Below are 20,450 nucleotides of genomic sequence, written 5' to 3'. Positions count from 1 at the left end.
TTGACTATTGGCGGGAAGATCTAATTCAAATAACTTGTAAATGAATTGATTAATTGTAATCACCCATCTCCATTCTCATGAAATATCCCTTCAAGAATTCACAAACCCTACTGATTTATTGAAGCATTTATATAATTTCTTGAATTAAGAGAAACAATGAAATCAGTATACAACCCATCCAGATTGCATTCAGCCAATTAAACCTTATTTAAATGACTTCAAAGTATACAAACCCATGAATTGGAGATAGAAATTGATGACATAGATATAATGCAAATACCCCTTTGTATTATCTTTTTCATGTGACTAATACAATAACCAATAGAAGACCAATTGAATGCCCAGAATAGATTGCCATTTCTGTCAATTCAATTTTCTTATTAGAAAGTACAATGGAAGTAAACTCAAAACCTTTGCATCCTATTGGACCGACTGAATGCACTTTTCTTGAGAGAAAACAAAAATTATATAGGTCTCGGACCATCACATTGCCTTGAAAACTCATCTATATAGATATGAGTTGCAACAAGCAAAGGGAAAATGTGATTGACAAGTGTCCTCTTCTAATAATGAGTAGACTACCCCTTTACAAAAATATCCAGACACCTCAACTCGGAAAGAAACAAAAAACAATCGCTTATGACAGCTGGAGCATAAAATCATCAATTTTGTCCTTTTCTTCAACTGCTCCCTGTTGGTAAAGCTTTGATTTCTGTGATTGCTTCCAAAAAAAATATTTCTCTTTTAGTGGGCAACTCACATTCCTTAGCTGTTGTTAGTTCATCAATAGTCTTCTGCCGCCTGGCATCAATAATCACCCTTCCTTCTATGGTAAACCTATTCATTTCAATTTCAACCTTAAAAAGGGTATTAGTTAGTTCATTGAAAATATATTCATCAATACCATCTTGGAAAATGGATACCACTTGTGGCAAGTCTATAATGTGACCAAAAGAACTAGATCACTCACTAAAATCTTTTAGCTTGCCATCAAAATCAATAACAGAATGAATTAAAGAATAGAAACCATTTGTCAGCACTTTCAATTTGCTTTGGATTATTGCCAACTTCCTCGTGAAGATTCAATAAGTCTTTCACTTTATCCATACCCTCCTTTACAGAAATAACTTTATTTGGGAGATCTGTCTTTTTACCTAACAAGGGTATCAACCTGTCAAAAAATTGCATATATGGTCCCCATTGTTGAAAAATAGGCTCAAGCCATGTAACTACATCCTTGCATACTTGTTTTGCAGATTGTAAATTGATGAATGTATTATAGGCATCTTGAGATATTATTTTTAGAATATTTATTCTATGATTCAATACATTTATCAAGGCATTTTTCTTGATGCTACTATCATATTGAGAAGCTTTTGTTTCCACACTAATCATAGGCATAGGCACTATTTCTCCTATAGGTATTTCTTCTGTTTGGGCCCCTGCTTCTACATTTTTCCTTATTCCTTCCTCTTGCCTCAGTGTATGCTCTGCCTCTATAGTTTCCTTGAGTTGTTCTCTGAGGGATATTATTTTTGTTTCCAAAATTTTAATTTTCTCCTCCAACTCTTCTATTTTCTGGTTTTGCACATGGTTCATTTTGAGTTCTTCTTCATATACTTTCCTAATATCCAGGCACTTATTACACATTGCAGCTAGCTTATCTTCTATTTCATCTACCTTCTCCTCGTTCATAAGAGAAAAATGTTTGACCAAGGTGGAGATCTCTTTCCTAGTAGAACTTTCTAATGTCCACACAATCATATTGCCTTGCGCAGTCTCCTGTATATCCATCATTTTGGGTTTTTTAGTGTCAGGGGCGATGCTCCATATTGCTAGGGTTTTTGTATCTACATTAAAACCTAACCCTCTCTTGAAACCTTCACTGCTGGTGGCTTCATAACTGATGGCCTTATCTTGTCTTCTCATTTGATCCAGAACAAAGGCCTTCTCAATGTCCCAATGTGGTATTAGAATCATACCACTCCTATGTACCAACTCCCTGGCTTTTGCAACATTCATTGTTTCACTCTTAGGATCATAAGCCAGTAATTTTTCAACTAATTCTTTATTCTTCTCTGGATCCTCTCCTGGCATGAGACTCAATGTAAGCTCATTTTGTTTAATTTTATAACAAAAACTTTTAAACTCTAATGATCTGATAAAATCATCATCCTCCATGAACTTTTCAGATTGAACGAGCCTGTCATCCAATCTTGATGCTGTAGCTTGTAGATCAGTAGAGGCCTTCCCTGCTTCTATAGCCCTTTGGTGAAAATAATTTTGCCTAATATCAGTAAAATATTCACTACTTCTAGACATTACTTGTAGGGCTCTGCTTACCACCCTCTCAGGGATGTGCATTGTCTTTTGTCTCTTATTTCCTTGTGGTACCCAGGCTGAAGTTGATGGCTGCTCCCCTTTTAACTCAATTTCTAATTGTGTATCTGGCTCAAGGGATTCTCTATTTACAATGGCTTCCTCTCCCTTTGGCTCTTGAGGCATTTGTGACATAATGTGGTCAAAATTATCCACCATCTTTCTCAAATTATTTGGGTATGGAATCTCTGTATAGAAACCCTTAAAGTTAGGGTTGGTCCTTTTCAAAGCCTTCTCCACTCTCCTTGTCTCTTCATATTTTCTCAATAACTCATCAGCCTCTCCTAGTGCTACTATGTTAACAATTAAGTCCTCTACAGGGATTGGCTTGCTTGGAGGCATAATGTAACCCCTAATGGTCTTGACCTCGGTGGTAATGTAATTTTCAGGGTCATACATCCTATAGGGCCTAGTAGAAAACTTATACTAACCTAGATACTCACTTAATTCCTCAAATGCATTCTTGCCTATTTCAAAATCTCCTATTTTAAAGGTTCTACATACAAAGGTAGGCTTATGCAAAGAAGGGGGTATCATTTCTTTATTCATCAATAAAAATTGCCAAAAGAATTCAATAATGGCCAATCTAGGGGGTAGATGCTTAGGCAATAGATGAGGAGGCTGTGGGCATGCAAATATTCTGATTAATGTACATTCTTTGAAAAAAGATACTCCCCCAATTATGATCTAACTTGGTTTTTTCATCTAAGAAAGAGGACCTAAAAAAAGTTTTCACAACATTAGGTGCCCTAAAGAAAGTATGATCTAATTGCCTCATGATAACAACACTGAATAAATTGAAAAATACAACGGCATTTGAACAATAGAAATTCTTATGCCAAATACGAGTCTAGAGTTGCATAGGTAACTCAACAAATTCATCAGAAGTTTGATCAATGAAGTCCCCACTAATGTATCCAATGTTGCTATATAGGATAAGGTGCATCAGTAATGAATAATGGTGGAACTTGAAGTCTTTCATCTCTCCTTTCTTAGCATCACAAATCTGCACATGCATACTGTCAATGATAAAGGCCACATAATCATACTCCTTATGGTGGAAAGGATCCTATATATCACATGCCATCAGAAAAAGAGAACCATACACACAATCCTCTGCACCATCACTCCCCAACACTTCGTGCAACCCATACACTATATTTTTGAAATAATTCTTGAACCTACTCAAAGGTAAAAAGTCTCCCAGCTTTTCTGGAATTAACCCTACCTTCTTAACTCTATAAGGAATATGTGGTAGCATGACATTGTTTACAAAATAGGTTTTATTTCTATCAAATTTCCCTTGTAAATCTACAATGTCAATAGGTACATCCATTTGTCCCATCAGTCCAAAAGCTTCAACAAAAGAAGTTCTTTCCAATGTACATAACACACTTCCATTATGCCTATGGAAAGTCCTAGTTACTGGATTATAGGAATTTATCAAGGCTTTCAGCAAATCAACATCAGCAAACACTTCTAGAAATATCAATTTTGCCATATTTCTGTTCCACGGGTTACATACTGGCACATTCTCTATTCTATTCTGATAAAAGTACATGAAGAGATCATAACCAGTCATTCTAGGGAACTCAACATCTCAATCAAAAACATAAGGGTCTCTAAAAATATGATCATTTGCAGAAATAGCATTTGATGACCCTGGAAGGAGTTTAAACTAGTCTTCTGCATGCTTATTTGGTTTTCTGACCCTTGTCTTCTTTTCTGTCTTAGTAATAGACCTTTTCCTTTTCCCTTCTGGTGTATCCTCTACAACATCATCACCTTCATCTTCAACTTTGACTTCTTCTTCATGCATCTCTTCAACTTCTTTGTCAGCCATGGTCTCTTCAAACTATATTTTGCAATATCACAAGATACACAGAGCTCTGTAATTTTCAAATTTCAGAATAGAAATAGAAAACAAGCTTCTTGATGCTGACATTCAATCAAATCCTTGACGTTTTAATCATATATCTTCCAGATTTTTTAATAAATTCAGCATGCATGAGCTTTAAAACCATTTATGCAAGTTATCATCAAGGTATATCAGTCACAAAAATTGATTCTGATGTACTTTTCAAAGCTTTATTTTACTTGGCTATGGTGTCTTTGTCCTTTTTGATTACCTGGCGTGACGCCTCAGTAGCTTTCTTTCAAAAAATAGTCTCCTGTTCTTACACTGAGTCAAACCTTCAATCTTCGTAACAACGGAAATGCTCTTGATGGATCTCTATGATCTCTTAGAGATGCTTTAGCATACCCTAATTGTAAGGACGTAATGATGCATTGGCACTATTTCGAAGATCCACTTTACATTCTTACGACACCCTTTACCCTGTGAGATCTCAAACCTTTTCGATGCACACTTCCATTTTTACGACTTAGGCTTTTTTCATATAAGTGTAAAACCCTTATCTTAGCCTTCTTCACCTTTTACACTTATATGCAACCCTAAACACCGCAGGATCATAAGCCTTTTGACTATCACCTTCGATCTCACGATTCAACTATTCTTCATATGAGGGTAAAACTCTTCTCTCTTCTTTCCTTTTTTCCTTTTACACTCACACGTCCTCGTATTAGTGGAAAACCTGAAAATCTCTTCTAAGTCGCTCTGGTTACTTCATTTCCCAGGACACCGTAAGACTTCAAAATCTATCTCGGGCTCCCACGCTCTTAACTTTACCCATAGCATCAAAATACCTTATGGCTCTCTTTCATTAATCCTTTATGCCTCTACGAGTTCCATCTACCTCGTATGCTCAGAGAGCCTTCCCAACTGACATCCTGCTCTTATGTTTACCTTTTATTGTAAAAGCATAAAGCCTTCTCTTTTACCTTCACCTACTTACCATTTTACACTTACACGTTGAGACTGATCTCGTAACTATGGAGAAAAGATAAAATAGCCCTTCATTCATACGCTTATCTTGCAAGTGTAAGGGCGTAATGACAAATTGCCCTTCTCAAATATCAACGACCTAGATTTGATCTCAAAAATTTAAAAATAAGATCACCGTTGATTTCGTGCACATGCAAAATTCATACCTTAAGTCATATGCCAAGCGGGCTGGGCCCATCTGACATAAATGTCGTATCTTCACCTGATTCACTGCAACTGGGCCCTTCTGACACTTCAACAGGTCCCACTCGACACATTTTCTTGCCAAAACAAGGCTTTACAGTTGTCCACAAATTTAAGAACGTATGCTCGTAAACACAATTGAATACTACTTTCGCTCTTACGAAATCCTTTTACTTGTAGAACTGAAAAACCTTTCATGCACCCTTTCAAAACAAACTTTACGCTACGCCGGGGTATTACACTTTTACACTTATCCAGTGAATGTATATGCGTAGCTCATATCTTAATACTTCTCCATCCCTTCGCTTAAACTTCTTACTTGTAACCCTGTAACAAGAATTTCCAAAGTGCAACAGACCTTTACGCTCTTCCGCTTATGAAAACATACGTATGATCGGGAGGCATCTTGACACACCATTCTGCTATTACAAACAACAAAAAATGTAACCCCATAGAACCTAAAGTCCCTTTTGCTGCTACACTACACCTTGAAATGTGACCATGGAAATAAAAGGAATATGGTATTCCGTTCATATGTGGAACCCTACACCATAAAACTGTAAAGGAAAAAACTTAAGCACTTTACAAATCTTTTTCAAAAAATGAAAGGATAACTAGGGTTTTAGAATTAGGACAATTCTAGGGCTGCATTAAGGGACAAAACCTAAGAGTTTAATAGAATCTAACAGCACATGAAACAGGGCACAACTAGGGAAACCTAAAAACTTAAATGATTTCTCACCAAAATTTTCAATTTTTTTGCAAATGTGAAAAATCAGACCAACAGGTTGCACAGTCAAATTGGAGGAAGTACACTGACAACTGATGACATCAGCAAGTGCACAGGTATGGAAGCCACATGTGTGAAAGTATGTGAACAACTAAGAGCTGACAATGTTACTTAAAAGTATGTTTCATTTAATTAAATATGGAGCCGAATCAAAATAATGTTAAGTATATGGAGCCAACTCAAAGGGTTAATAATTCAGTATGGTATAAAGGAAAAGTGTTTTCCAAGTTCTAAACAATGATGGAGAGTGATTAAGAACTAGAGTAGACTTGAAAATTGCCAAGGAAGAAATCAGAGTAATTTTCTATGTGTGTAAGTGACCTTAAGGGTTACTAATGAGTTCCAAATCTATTTGAATGATCTGAAGGTGAAGAGGTCGAACATATTGGACAGAGGAAAATATTGTCCACATCTATTATTCTAAAAGGAATAGTACAAAGATCAATTGGATAGTGGGTTCATTGATCTGATCTTTAAGCTATTTGGATAGTGGGTTTAGCTGCCCTCTACAACTCCTAACAAGGTTGGCACAACTCCAAACAGGGTTGGAATCTCCTAATAGAGATTCAATGTCTCCTAATAGGAACTCTTTGTACTAAGCATTGTAACAGAATCCTAATAGGGTCTTTTCCTCTAACAAGGAATATTCAGATTAGTACATTATTCTATGGGCATCATTCCCACTGGGGTTTTCCCTCTGATCAAGGGTTTCCCTAGTCAACATATCTAGTGTATTTGTGTGTGCACATTTATGTTTTCTATTTACTTTGGTTGATAAAGTAAGAATTGAATTAAGACTGTTATATAACTAATTCATTCCCCCCCCTTGCGCCCCCCTCGCCCACAACTCTTAGTTATATTGTGAACTATTACTTCTAACATATCCTAGTCATCAATGCTTCAAGATTCTGAAGATCATCATCAGAAGATTCACTCTTTTTAGCCTCATACTTAGTCCTTTCTCAACCAAGAATATATACATAGAATAAGGGAATGATATATTATTAGAAACTAAAATAAATTTACTGATGAGGCATGTTGCTATCTAATCTAAATGTCATATCTATTTGATTGATGAAGAGGATTTAAGAAATTGCTCATAACAAAAGTACCTAGAGGAAAGGTTGAGTTATGAAAAGGAAGCTACAATGGACATTTGATTAATTAGACTATGATAAGATAATTCAATTGTTTATACTATGAAGACATAGTAATATTAAGAAGTTTTGAGGATTATGCTGAGTGATGCTAGTGTTAATCGAGCTATTGCAAGTGTCAAGAAATTCAGTGTTGATTGAGCATTAGTATCGACTAAGTGACAGTGTTGATGCCTAGTTAGAAGCTCTATAGTGAATAGACAATTTAGTGATGAATGAGTATCAGAATCTAGTGTTGGCCAAAGAAAAATATTTTAATTATTTGTGAGAAATCATGATTTCTAGCCAAGTCAATTGATTTCCTTGGATATTAAAAATTGTATTGAAGATAAGGATTGATGCCTTGGCTCATTTAATTCAAGGAGAGGATTAGGTAAGATACCTAATGAATCAATTTAGTTAGAAGTTTCTAAAAAAGAGATGGAGATAAATAGATATAATAAATCTGTTGGATCAGATCATAAACCCTAAGATCTATGATGATTGTGAAAGTGACAAAGGATCAAAACTATCTATTTAAGGAGGCACAAAGGCAAACTGAACAGGGGTGTGGAGTGTGAGACACAAAGAGAATGAAAGAGAATTTTTTTTGTGTGTGTTCAAAGGTTTCCAGTGGGATGGAACAAAGATGCTGAAGTTGATAAGAAAATCTAAGCAAAAGGCTTAATTTGAATGTTTGAAGGGTTGCCAAGAAAATTGTGGATAAATATGACAAGGAAGGCTTATTAGTGACTCAACCCATGAACTGAATAGAGATCTAAAATAGAAAAGTGAGTTGTAATCATTGTATTGAAATCCTTTTAATCAAAGATTGACCTAATAGTCATTAAGAACTTAACCGTCTGTGTAAATCCTTTGACTGGGTGACATTCTAATAGAATGTTCTAAAATCCTCTGATAAGGCCACTTCTAACATGGTTTGGCTACTAATAGGGCTCACTTCAAAAGAGTGAAAAAGTGGTGACATGTTGCTAGTGGTTTTTCCCAAATTGGGTTTCCACGTTAAATCCTAGTGTCAAACTTGTGTTGAATGTTTTATGGTGTTTTACATTTCAAATGTTTACATTCAGCAAGTTTATTATATTAGGATAATAAAATGCTAGTTAATATTATTAATTAGATTACAGTAGAGACTAAGCAGTAGGATAATGTTAAACAAAAATTGTTTAAGTGTTTGATTGTTCAATTTTTACTAATGGACCTTGAGTAACGAATTCACCCCCCCACCCCCAATTATTCTAAACATTCTAACAATTGGTATTAGAGCACCAATGCTTATCAAGAGAAGTTTGAATGTACTCAAAGTCAAAGATGATGACTCACAAAAGGGAGGTACCAAAGTTGAACAAAGAGAACTTTCTTGCATGGCAAAAATTGATGAGGCTACACATATCTAGTATTAGTTATGTTGCAATAAACTTTGTGGATAATAAATATGTGAAGATAACAATTGTTCCTCTGACTACTCAAAAAATGAAGGAAAAGAAAGAACATAATTAGGAAATGGTCAAGATTGCTTCAGCCCTAAGCTATGCCGAGTTTGATGACATAAAAGATTGCAACAATGCAAAAAAATGTGGGACAAACTGAATACCATATACGAAGGATATGACAACGTCTTTAGAGCCAAATCAGAGAGCCTATGAGGTAAAGTTAATGAAATAAGAATGGAAAAGGGTGATAACATAGTACACTATTGTACAAGAATCAAAGGAAGTTTTCAATGCTATTCGAGGTGCAAAAGGAAAAATTGAAGATGAAACAATAATAAGAAAGGTATTGAGAACTCTACTTCCTGTATATGCCATTAGGAATTCTATAATACAAGAGTTGAGATGCACTCTCGGTAACAAACTAAATTTGGAAGGTGTAAATTGGTAGACTTATTGCTTTTGAGATATCTAATTTTGATAATTACACACCAAGTACCATTGATTCTGCTTTTAAGTTGTAGTTGGTTCTTAGCAAAACAAAAGGCAAATGTGTGAAGAGTGATAGTGAAACTTTTGATAACAAGCTTGATGAATTGAAGCACTTATTGCAAAGATATTTGGAAGAGGCATAGGTAAATACAAAGGTAAACTACCTATAATTTTTTTTTCATGCAAAAAGTTGGTCATATTGCTGCAAGATGTCTTGACAAGGAAGACAAGGATGACAGAAAGGAAAGAAAGTACAAAGGAAGGAGAGATGATAGAGACTGCAAGAAGAACAAGGATGACAAAGGTAAGAAATCCTACTACATTGTTGAAGAAGAAGCTAATACTGAATTTGAAAGTAATGATGATGAAGTTTTATATGTTGCTATGAAAGAAGATTCTAATGAAGATGAGAAAATTTCTTTAATTTCATATGTGAACAAAAGTGACAGATGGATAATTGATAGTAGTTTCTCTAATGATATGACTGGTGATAGAAAAAAATTTGAGGACATTGGACCATACACAAATTGTTGTGATAAATTTGGTAATGATATTCCATGTACTGTGAAAGGTAAAGGGACTATTCAATTGACTAACAAAATCAAGTGTGACAATGTTTACTAGGTGAAAGGACTTAAAGAAATTAGAATACATATGTTAAATATTTCACACCTAAAGAAATCATGATACATAGTTAAATTTCATCATAGAAAGGCCAAGATATATGATATTGATGCCAAGATGATTTAAAGTGGTCATCAAACAAAAGGTAACTTGTTCTATTTAGACTTATCAAATGAGACATGTTTGTTTCCACAACAAGAAGATGTTTGGTTATGACACAAAAGGTTATGTCATGTAACTTTTCACAATTTGGTGAACATTGGTAAAATCAAGAAAGTAAGATGGTTTCAAAAACTAAAGAAGCCTGGCAATGCTATGTGTTAACAATGTCAATTGGGAAAAATGACAAAGTCTAGTTTTAAGAGAAAAACATACACATCCAATGATATTTTGGAATTGGTTCATACTGACTTATGTGGACCTATTGATGTTCAAATATAGTATGGAGATAAGTACTTCATTCTATTTATTGATGATTACTCTAGGATGATGAATGTTATGTTTCTCAAAGCTTAATATGCTGCTTTTTAGTTATTTTAGTGGTATTTGGCTAGAGCTAAAAAAGAAATTGGGAAGAGTCTGAAGTGTTTAAGATCTGATAGAGGTAGTGAATTCATTTCCAACAAGTTCAATACATTTTGCAATGATAGAGGAATCAAAAGATAAATGTTAGAATGACACAATGCAAGGTAGGAGAATCACCAAAGGAGATGTCCTAGCCCCCAACAATTAATGATGTAGGAGCATCCTAGGTTAACTTGTTATTCTGCTCATCTTTGTTCATTCTGCAAGTTGGTACCTAGCAATTCCTTCATGTGTCTAGTATTCCTTCATGTGCCTAATAGTTCCTTCATGTGCCTAGTAGTCCTTCATGTGCCTAGGAGTTCTTTCATGTGCCTAGCAGTCCTTCATGTGCCTAGCAGTTCCTTTATGTGCCTATCAATTCTTTCATGTGCCTAGCAGTCCTTCATGTGCCTAGTTACTATAGCAATTCCTTCATGTGCCAAGTTACCCAATGTATGTCGAGTGACTCTTCATGTGACAAGTTACCCAATGTATGCTAAGTGTTTCTTCATGTGTTGAGTTACCCAGTGTATGCCAAGTGTCAATATTTGGATGTGATCAATGTGAGTTGACTTGCAAGATTTATTTTCCATTACAACATTTATGTTAAGATCTTGTCTTGGCATGTGTCTAGAATATTTTTGGGTTGACCCTCCTCTTATGTAATATTCTAGAATACTTTTTAAGCCATTTTGAAAAGTACATATAAAGTGTTTAGGCTTAGAGTTAGGCAAGTTTTTGGGGAGCAGATTGTAGAGTAGAAATGAAAGTGCGAATTTGCAGTTGGATCTTTGAATGTGAATTTATTTTTAGTTGGCCATAACCTAGAAGGCCTTATAGATGGGCATGTATGAAGATGTTTTGATGAATCAATAAAAGTATTTCTCTCTTCTTCCTCCTTTGGTTGTTGTTCCTTGTGTTTTCTTCCATTGTGTTAACTCTTGTAGGGTGGTTTGGATAGCTGGGTGAGCCTTTGGCCCTAATTGTTCATCCTTTGCCTGTGTCAGTTGGTATAAGAGCTTGAGGTTCATCCTTGTGGCGATTGGATCATGTAGAACCCTAATTCAAATTTTTTTGTAGGGTTGTAGATCTACGGATTTGATCTATAACTTGTAGATTGTTATGATTTTGTAGGAACCTAATTTGTAAAGATGGTTTGTGGTAAAGAAAATAATGTTGATAATGCTATATTAGATCAATTGAGACAAATTGCAGCTAGATTAGATGCTGTGGAGACAACTCAGAGGAGAGGAACACATCTTGAGGATATAAGTGATGATGAAGCAATAGCACCAAACTATAATCCATAACCTAAAGAAGATCAAGATGAGGAAAGATTTTTAAGAGTGTTTTCTAGGGAAAATTCAAAGCCTACTATAGAAGTTTTTCCTTATGATGGAAAATTGGATACCAATGTTGTGTTGGATTAGATCTCTAATATGGAGAAGTTCTTTGAGTATGAAAAAACTCTTGATAATAGAAAGGTGAAGATTGCAGTCACTAGGTTGAAAGGTCATGCATTGCTATGGTGGGAGCACTTGCAAACTGATAGACAAAGGAGAGGAAAGGAGAAGATTAGAACTTGGCCAAAGATGGTGAACAAGGTAAGGAAAAAATTTCTTCCTACTGATTACCAAGTTAGCTTGTTGAGAAATATGCAAAATTTGAAACAAAAATACATGACTATGAAAGAATATATCGAGGAAATCTATAGATTTGACATCAGATCTGGACATGTGGATGATGATGTTGAGAAAATTGCAAGGTACATTAATGGATTGATATCTAAAATGCAAGATGAAATAAGTTTTGTGAAGTTGAAAAGTGTAGAAGAAGCATATCAATATGCCTTGAAAGTTGAGGAGATCTTGACAAAGAGGTAGAGGTGGTAGATTCTAAAGAGGTAGAGGTAGATCTTATGGAGAAAGTGGCAAATCTGATAGTTCTATGTAGGATAAAGGAAAATATGAATGGAAGAATGATGACAAAGGCAAGACTAAATGGAAAAGTGGTAATTCTTATTGAGGAGGTGCTAATTCTTATCGAGGAAGAGGTAATTCCTATTCTAGAGGTGGATTTCATGGTAATTGTTTCAGATGTGGTAAAGAGGGAAATAGATCTTTTGAATGTAGATCCTTTGAAAGAAGGCAAGGTAACATAAATTTTGTGATTCAAGGAGATGATGAGGGTTCACCAAGTGGACCTAAGGATGGAGAAAATATGATGGTGAGAAGAACCTTATGTAATAAGGGAAGTTATGAGGAACCTGTTTTAAGGAGAAGTCTTTTCAAGACAAGATGTAAGATGGATGGAAAATACTGCAAAGTGATCATTGATAGTGGAAGCTCTACAAATTTTGCATTAGAAGAGTTGGTTACAAAGTTATAGTTATAGAGGTTGAAGCATCCTAAACCCTACCATGTTTCATGGATCAAAGATAAGCATAAGATATTGGTAATTGAGCAATGCCTTGTGAAGTTCAAAATTGGACATTGCTTTGATGAAGTTTTGTGTGATATTATGCCCATGGATTGTTGTCATATTTTGTTAGGTAGACCTTGGAAATATGATAGATATGTTGTACATGATGGAAGATTGAATCAATATACTCTTTGGGTAAATGGGAAGAAACAAAAATTGTTGTCTTTAATTAAAAGTCTAGATGAGGTTACTTGTACTATTGTAAAAATTTGCATGGTTAATGGGAAACAATTTGAAAAGGAAATGAAAAAGAATCAAGTCTGTTTTGTCATAGTTCATAAAGGACCGAGTGTTGGTAGTAATAATCAAATAATAGAAGCTAGTAATGACCGAGTGACAATAGATAATGATAGCTGAGTACCAATAGAAATTATAGAATTGCTGAATGAGTATAAAGACATTATTGCTGATGATATTCCTGATGGTTTACCTCTAGTAAGAAGTATAAGTCATTGTATGGATCTGATTCCTAGAGTTAGTTTTCCAAACAAAGCACAATATAGATTGACACCTTACAAAGAATGAATAACTTAACAAAAATGTACATGAGTTGTTGCAGAAAGGTTTGATCAAAGAGAGCTTAAGTTTGTTTGCTATACCTACTATATTAGCACCTAAAAAGAATGGAGAATTTAATACTGATTCTAGAGCTATTAACAAGATAATAGTGAAATATAGGTTTCCTATGCTAAGGATGGATGACATAATGGATTGTTTGGGTGGAGCAAAGTATTTTACCAAGATTGATTTGAAGAGTCGCTATCATTAGATCAAAATTAGAGAAGGTGATGAATGGAAGACTACTTTCAAGACAAAAAATGGTTTGTATGAATGGTTGGTTATGCCTTTTGGTTTGACTAATGCACCTAGCACTTTCATGAGGTTGATGAATGAAGTTTTGAAAAAAAAAAATCGATAAGCTTTTGATTGTTTATTTGGATGATATTCTGATATTTAGTAAGACTAAAGAAGAACATCTTGAGCATATTAGACAAGTATTATAGAGGTTGAAAGAGGAAAACTCACTGATTAATCTGAAAAAGTGTTCTTTTATGCAAGAGGAGATTGTGTATTTGGGATTTGTGATTTCAGTTGATGGATTGAAGATGGATCTTGAGAAGTTTAAAGCAATTTTAGAATGGATTACACTTGAGAATGTGGGTGAGGTAAGATCATTTCATGGTTTGGCTAGTTTTTATAGAAAGTTTATAAAGAATTTTAGTGCTATTTGTAATGCTATGACTGAGACAATGAGGGAAGATAAAAAGGAATTAAAGTGGACACATGGAGCTGATAAGAGTTTTGAGACTTTGAAATACAAGGTTGCTGAATTACCTATATTGGATTTGCGTGATTTCAACAAAGTATTTCAACTTGAATGTGATGCAAGTGGCAATGCAATAGGAGTTGTATTAAGTCAAGAAGGTAAACCTGTTGCTTTCTTTAGTGAAAATTTGAATGATGCTAAAAGGAAATATTCTATGTATGATCAAGAATTTTATGCTATTGTCCAAGAATTGAAGAAGTGGAGACATCATTTGATTCCTAAAGAGTTTGTACTATATATTGATCATAAAGCTTTACAATACTAGGAAAGTCAACATAAACTAAATCAGAGACATATTAAGTGGGTTGAGTACTTGTAGAGTTTCACATTTTTTAATAAGCACAAGAGTAGAGTTACTAATAGAGTTGCTGATGCATTGAGTAGAAGACATTCTCTGTTGATTGAAATGAAGGTTAAAATTCTTGGTTTTGATGAAATGAAAGAGTTGTATGATGTTGATCCTAATTTTTTTGAGGTGCAAAGAGAGTGCAGAGCACCAAATTTGACAGATCACATAAGTAAGTATGATGAGTACTTTATTTAAGAAGGTATATTATTCAAAGGTATTCAATTGTGTATTCCTAGAAGTTCTATGAGGTTGAATCTAATTAAGGAAAAGCATAGTGGTGGATTAGCTGGACATTTTGGAATTGGTAAGACATTGAATTTGCCAAAAGAGAAGTATTATTTGCCACAAATGTATGAGGATGTTCAAAAATTTGTAAATAGTTGTGAATTTTGTCAAGTTGCAAAAGGCGTGAGCTAAAATACTAGTTTGTATAAACCTATTACTATTTCAGAGATACCTTGAACTGACATTAGTATAGATTTTGTTCTTGGATTACCTAGGATAGTAAAAGGGTATGATTCCATATTTTTTGTAGTGGATAGATTTTCTATGATGGCTCATTTCATACCATGTAAGAATACATTAGATGTTGAGCATGTTGTTGAACTTTTCTTTATAGAGATTGTGAGATTGCATGGATTACCAAGAAGTATTATTTTTGACAAAGATAATAAGTTTGTTGGCTACTTTTGGAAGACTTTGTGGAACAAGATGGGTACTAAATTGAAGTTTAATTCTACATTCCATCTACAAATAGATTTTTTAGATAGAGGTTGTGAATAGAAGCTTGGGTAATTTGCTAAGATGTTTAGTTGGGAATAAACCAAGTAATTGGGAGATAGTATTGGCACAAGCTGAATTTGTTTATAATAATTCTGTGAATAGGAGTACAGGGAAGACACCTTTTGAGATTATTATTGGATTGCATCCTAGAGGTATATCATATTTGAGAAATGTTGCTGGTGAAGAAACAAGAAGTACTTTAGGAGAATATTTTTTTGATTTTATGGAGTCTTTGCATAAGGAAGTGAAGTTTAGGTTGGAACAAAGTAATTAGAAGTATAAGGAGAATGCTAATCAGTCTAGAAGACACCATGATTTTCAAGTTGGTGATGAGGTGATGGTTCATCTTAAGAAAGGAAGATTCCTAGTTGGAACATACAGTAAGATGAAGATGAGATAATTTGGACCTTGTAAGATCTTGAAGAAATTTGATAGTGGTAATGCTTATGAAGTTGAGTTACCTGATGACATGGATATATCTACTCTATTCAATATTGCTGATTTGTATAAGTATCATGAGTTAGAGGATGAAGTTGTTGTATTGGATGATTATCCTAAGAAGCAGATTGAAGAAGTTGAACATATATTGGATTAGAGAATTGGCAAGAGCACAAGAGGAAAAGATTACTATGAATATATGGTGAAGTGGAAGAATAAACCTATTGAAGATTCTTCATGGATTCTCAATTTGAGTTGGATTTAGCTCAGGTTGTGACATCTCAATGATTCAGGAGAAGAATTTCTTTGAACCCCAGTTGTTTGATGTAGGAGCATCCTAGGTTGCCTTATTATCCTGCTCACTTTTGTTTATTCTGTAAGTTGGTGCCTAGCAATTCTTTTATGTGCCTAGCAGTCCTTCATGTGCGTAGTAGTTCCTTGATGTGCCTAGCAATTCCTTCATGTGCCTTGTAGTCCTTCATGTGCCTAGCAATCCTTCATGTGCCTAGTAGTTCCTTCATGTGCCTAGCATTCCTTCATGTGCCTAGCAGTTCCTTCATGTGTGTAGTAGTCCTTCATGTGCCTAGTTGTTCCTTTATGTGCCTAGTAGTCCTTCATGTGCCTAGCAGTTCCTTCATGTGGCTAACAGTTCCTTCATGTGCCTAGTAGTCCTTCATGTGCCTAGGAGTTCCTTCATGTGCCTAGTAGTTCTTCATGTGCCTAGCAGGTCCTTCATGTGCATGTGCCTAGCAATTCCTTCTTGTGCCTAACATTCCTTCATGTGCTTAGCAGTCCTTCATGTGTCGAGTTACTATAGCAATTCCTTCATTTTTTTAGTTACCCAATGTATGCCGAGTGACTCTTCATGTACCGAGTTACCTAGTGTATGCCAAGTGTTTCTTCATGTGTCGAGTTAACAATTGTATGTTGAGTGTCAGTATTTGGACATGATTTCTGCAAGCCAACTTGCAGGATTTATTTTGATCGTGACATTTATGTTAAGATCTTGTCTTGGGATGTGTCAAGACAGTTGTTGGGTCGACCCTCCTCTTATGTAATGTTCTAGAATAATTTGTAAGCCATTTTGGCAAGTATATATATAGAGTGTTTAGGCTTAGAGTTAGGCAAGTTTTTGGCAAGCAGATTGTAGAGAAGAATTGAAAGTGCAAATTTGCAGTTGGATCTTTGAATGTGAATGTATTTGTAATTGGATATAACCTAGAAGGCCTTATAGCTGGGCATGTATGAAGATGTTTTGATGAATCAATAAAAGTATTTCTCTCTTCTTCCTCCTTTGGTTATTGTTCCTTTTGTTTGCTTTCATTATGTTAACTCTTGCAAGGTGGTTTGGATAGCTGGGTGAGCCTTTGGCCTTAGTTATTCATCCTTTGCCTACGTCAATTAACTACACAATGGAAACACAAACAAGAAATAAGATCTAATACTAAACAAAAATTTTTATTCATAAAATAACTAATTACATGCAATGTGTTAGGCTATAAGGCTTTCCCAATTATGACCAATACAAAGCAAGTAATAGTTCTGCAAAATCCCTCGAGATCTAATCCAAACCCTAGCTAGTCCAGATCCACACATTGGTAGAAAATCCAAGAAGAAACTAAACTTGTGCTTGCAAGCCACCAATAAATCTCCTTGCTTTCCAAGCCACAACCACTAGCTCTACTCAACTTTTCCCAATGTCCTGGTGTAAATTGCCTCATATTTAGCACTCTATCCACAAACTCAAGAAAAATTATCTCACTCAGCTACTCCATTTTCTTCATGCTTCTACCACAAAGAGATACACCTTGAAGCTTGATTAAAAATTCTCATATGCCTTTCTTAAATAGGAACTTACCACCCAAGATGTTACAAACACAACCAATATGGGATAAAAGGTAAATGTAACTACCTTATTAAAAATATTAAATTCCCACCCAAGTACAACTAAGCACCACCATGTGGCCCAAAAAATATTAAACACATGATTTAAGGAACTTTCCAAAAACTTATAGAATTCCACCAACACACCTCGATAAATGGAATGACAACTTTTTTTATTTTTATGCCACCCATGCACCTTGGTAAATGAAAAATCCTTTTCTCTCTATTTTTCCATTTTCTATTTAATTAAAATTATTTTTTCTCTAATTTTCATCACTTTCTCTCTCCTCTAATAATCTCAAATGGTTTGACAAAACATGTCGCCAACTTAGAGTCTTTCATATAATGGATGGAGCTCTTCCTTAGACACACTCTCAAAAACACCATGTCACCAACATAAAAGTGGCTATCCAACCTATGACATATGCATACTTATTCCAGCAACTATAATTTGAGTGGAGCCCCCTACTATTCTAAGGCTAGATTATTCTAGCCCCTTAGAGTAGTAGGATGAGCATGGCTATGTAGGGGAAGGTAGTGGAGGGGCTTCTCTTGTAACCCATGCGGTGTTCCTAATGTGGTGTACATGTAGAAGTTTCTAATAAGTGATAAATTAATTAATTGATAGAAAATTAAATAAGATTAAAAAATTAAAGTCAACCTCCCAAGGGTGGTTTCGAGGGGAATGGTCAAAACTTCATTGTCCTTGTGGTATAGCTAGGGGCATAGCATGTTAGCCTCCTGAGGGTGTATCGAGGGGAACACTTTGTTAGCATGTTCACCAACTCTCCACTAGAGTCTCTATATAGTTACCTATAGAGTGTCTAACCAGGACCTATTACACTTACATTATTGCATGACCTTGTGATTTATGCTTTAATTGGAATGCTCGGATATCATGTTTAGATGATGTTAGTTTATTTGATGCATTCCTGTATTATGATGTTTAGCATATGATTAGATGATGAGTTTTATTAGTTAGAATATCTAATGCTTTACTTTTTAGCATATTAGATTTCTTTGTTATTATGTTTAGTAGTGATGCCCTCATAAGATAGCTCTGATGATTTGGTCATTAGTTTAGGTGTTACATGTGCAAGATGGCTAGGACTTTCAAGGTCTCATGATGTTATTATGGTTGGCAGGAACCACACATGAGTTTTTTTATGTTAGTACATTGTGATGTTGCTTTCAGTTCATTTCCTTTATTGCTATGTTTCAAATGGTTAGATGCAGTTTTCATTTTGTAGTTATTTTGTTCGAGTGTCTATGCCTCAATTTGTGGATTTGGTACTCCCTAGTGTGGAGGAATTGTTTTCCCTTCCTTCTTGTTTTATGTTTTTCTGTCCTACTATTGTGAATCCTTGTGCAATATTGTACTTTCTTGTGTGAGAGTACAAAAGTTAGTGTGGTGTGTTGAGTTTCCTTGTGCGACTCATAGTGTTCCTTCACACGAAACTCCACACTAGTGCAAAGTGTTTTGGCTGTGGGACCAAGTATGTCCTCAGGCCATTTGGTGCATTTCCACACACAAGAGGGTAGTTTCTTATGTGGCTTGTTCTTCTTCTTCATGTGAAATTTTAAGTTGTGTTTTCATGCACAAAAAATAGGGGGCATCTCTACTATTTTTTGGAGAATGCAATTTGTTTTTTTAAGTACCCTTTGGGATTGCTTAATCTTTCCATGCTTTGACATATATGAGATATTAGCTTCTATTGTCGCCTTTGGATTTTGTTTTCTATTTTGATTATGTTAGTTTGGTAGTGGCATTTGGAGATTCATTAGTTGTCAGGATTGTGGTTTAGTCTCCCATTATGATCTTTATGATCCTCGTATGTTGAGTGTTGTGTACATCCATACTTGTTTAAAAAAATTAAGTTATCTTGGCTTGTATTAAATCCTTGCTCTAAGGATCTCTGGGCAGGGCATTATAGATCTAGAGGGAAATAACTTATGGTTGATAGATAGGTGTGATAAAATGTAAATTCTAGTAGGATATAGATAGGAGATTTTATGTTGTATTTGTGGTTTATATTTAAACAATTTGATAGTATCTCACTAATTGTTACCTTAGGAAATGCATGCTATGATAAGAGGTAGAGTTCTCTACCAACTATAAGAATTAGAAGGACACCAATCCCTATGGGATCCTTGTAGTATTCATAAATGTAAGATTCATAGTGCAAAATCTACCCTTCCCCTACCTCTCCCTTAATAACCTTAGCACATTCATTTTGTGATCAAATGTAGAAATTCTTGAAAGTGAACTATTGTTTTTGTTCCTTGTTGCAATTTTTTTAAAAAAAATATTATTGTTATTTTTATTCTTGATCTTGCTAGTAGTGTAACACTTAATGTCAGGCTCCATAACCGAATTTCATTTCTAATGGCCCTAAATCACCTCAAGGGCATGGCTTGTTTTAAAATTAAGCACTTTCTTTGTTTGTAACTAATGTGGCCGCTCTTAAATTTTAGTTATTGAATTGGTCATATTTGCTTTTGATTTTAAATGTATTATAGAGTCATTTTATAGGGAAAAGTGTTGGCAAATATGTGTGATGTTATTCTTGAAATGACCACATCAAGGGCAATTTCGATAAATCATATGGGTAGTAGAGAGCTAGGAAAATAACCTTCTATAAATTTAAGTTCCTAAGAAATGAT

This window comes from Cupressus sempervirens, chromosome 4, assembly GCF_028749045.1.
Source record: "Cupressus sempervirens isolate cs-2001-9-10 chromosome 4, ASM2874904v1, whole genome shotgun sequence".
Lineage (NCBI taxonomy): Eukaryota > Viridiplantae > Streptophyta > Pinopsida > Cupressales > Cupressaceae > Cupressus > Cupressus sempervirens.
This window is presented reverse-complemented; position numbering follows the sequence as displayed.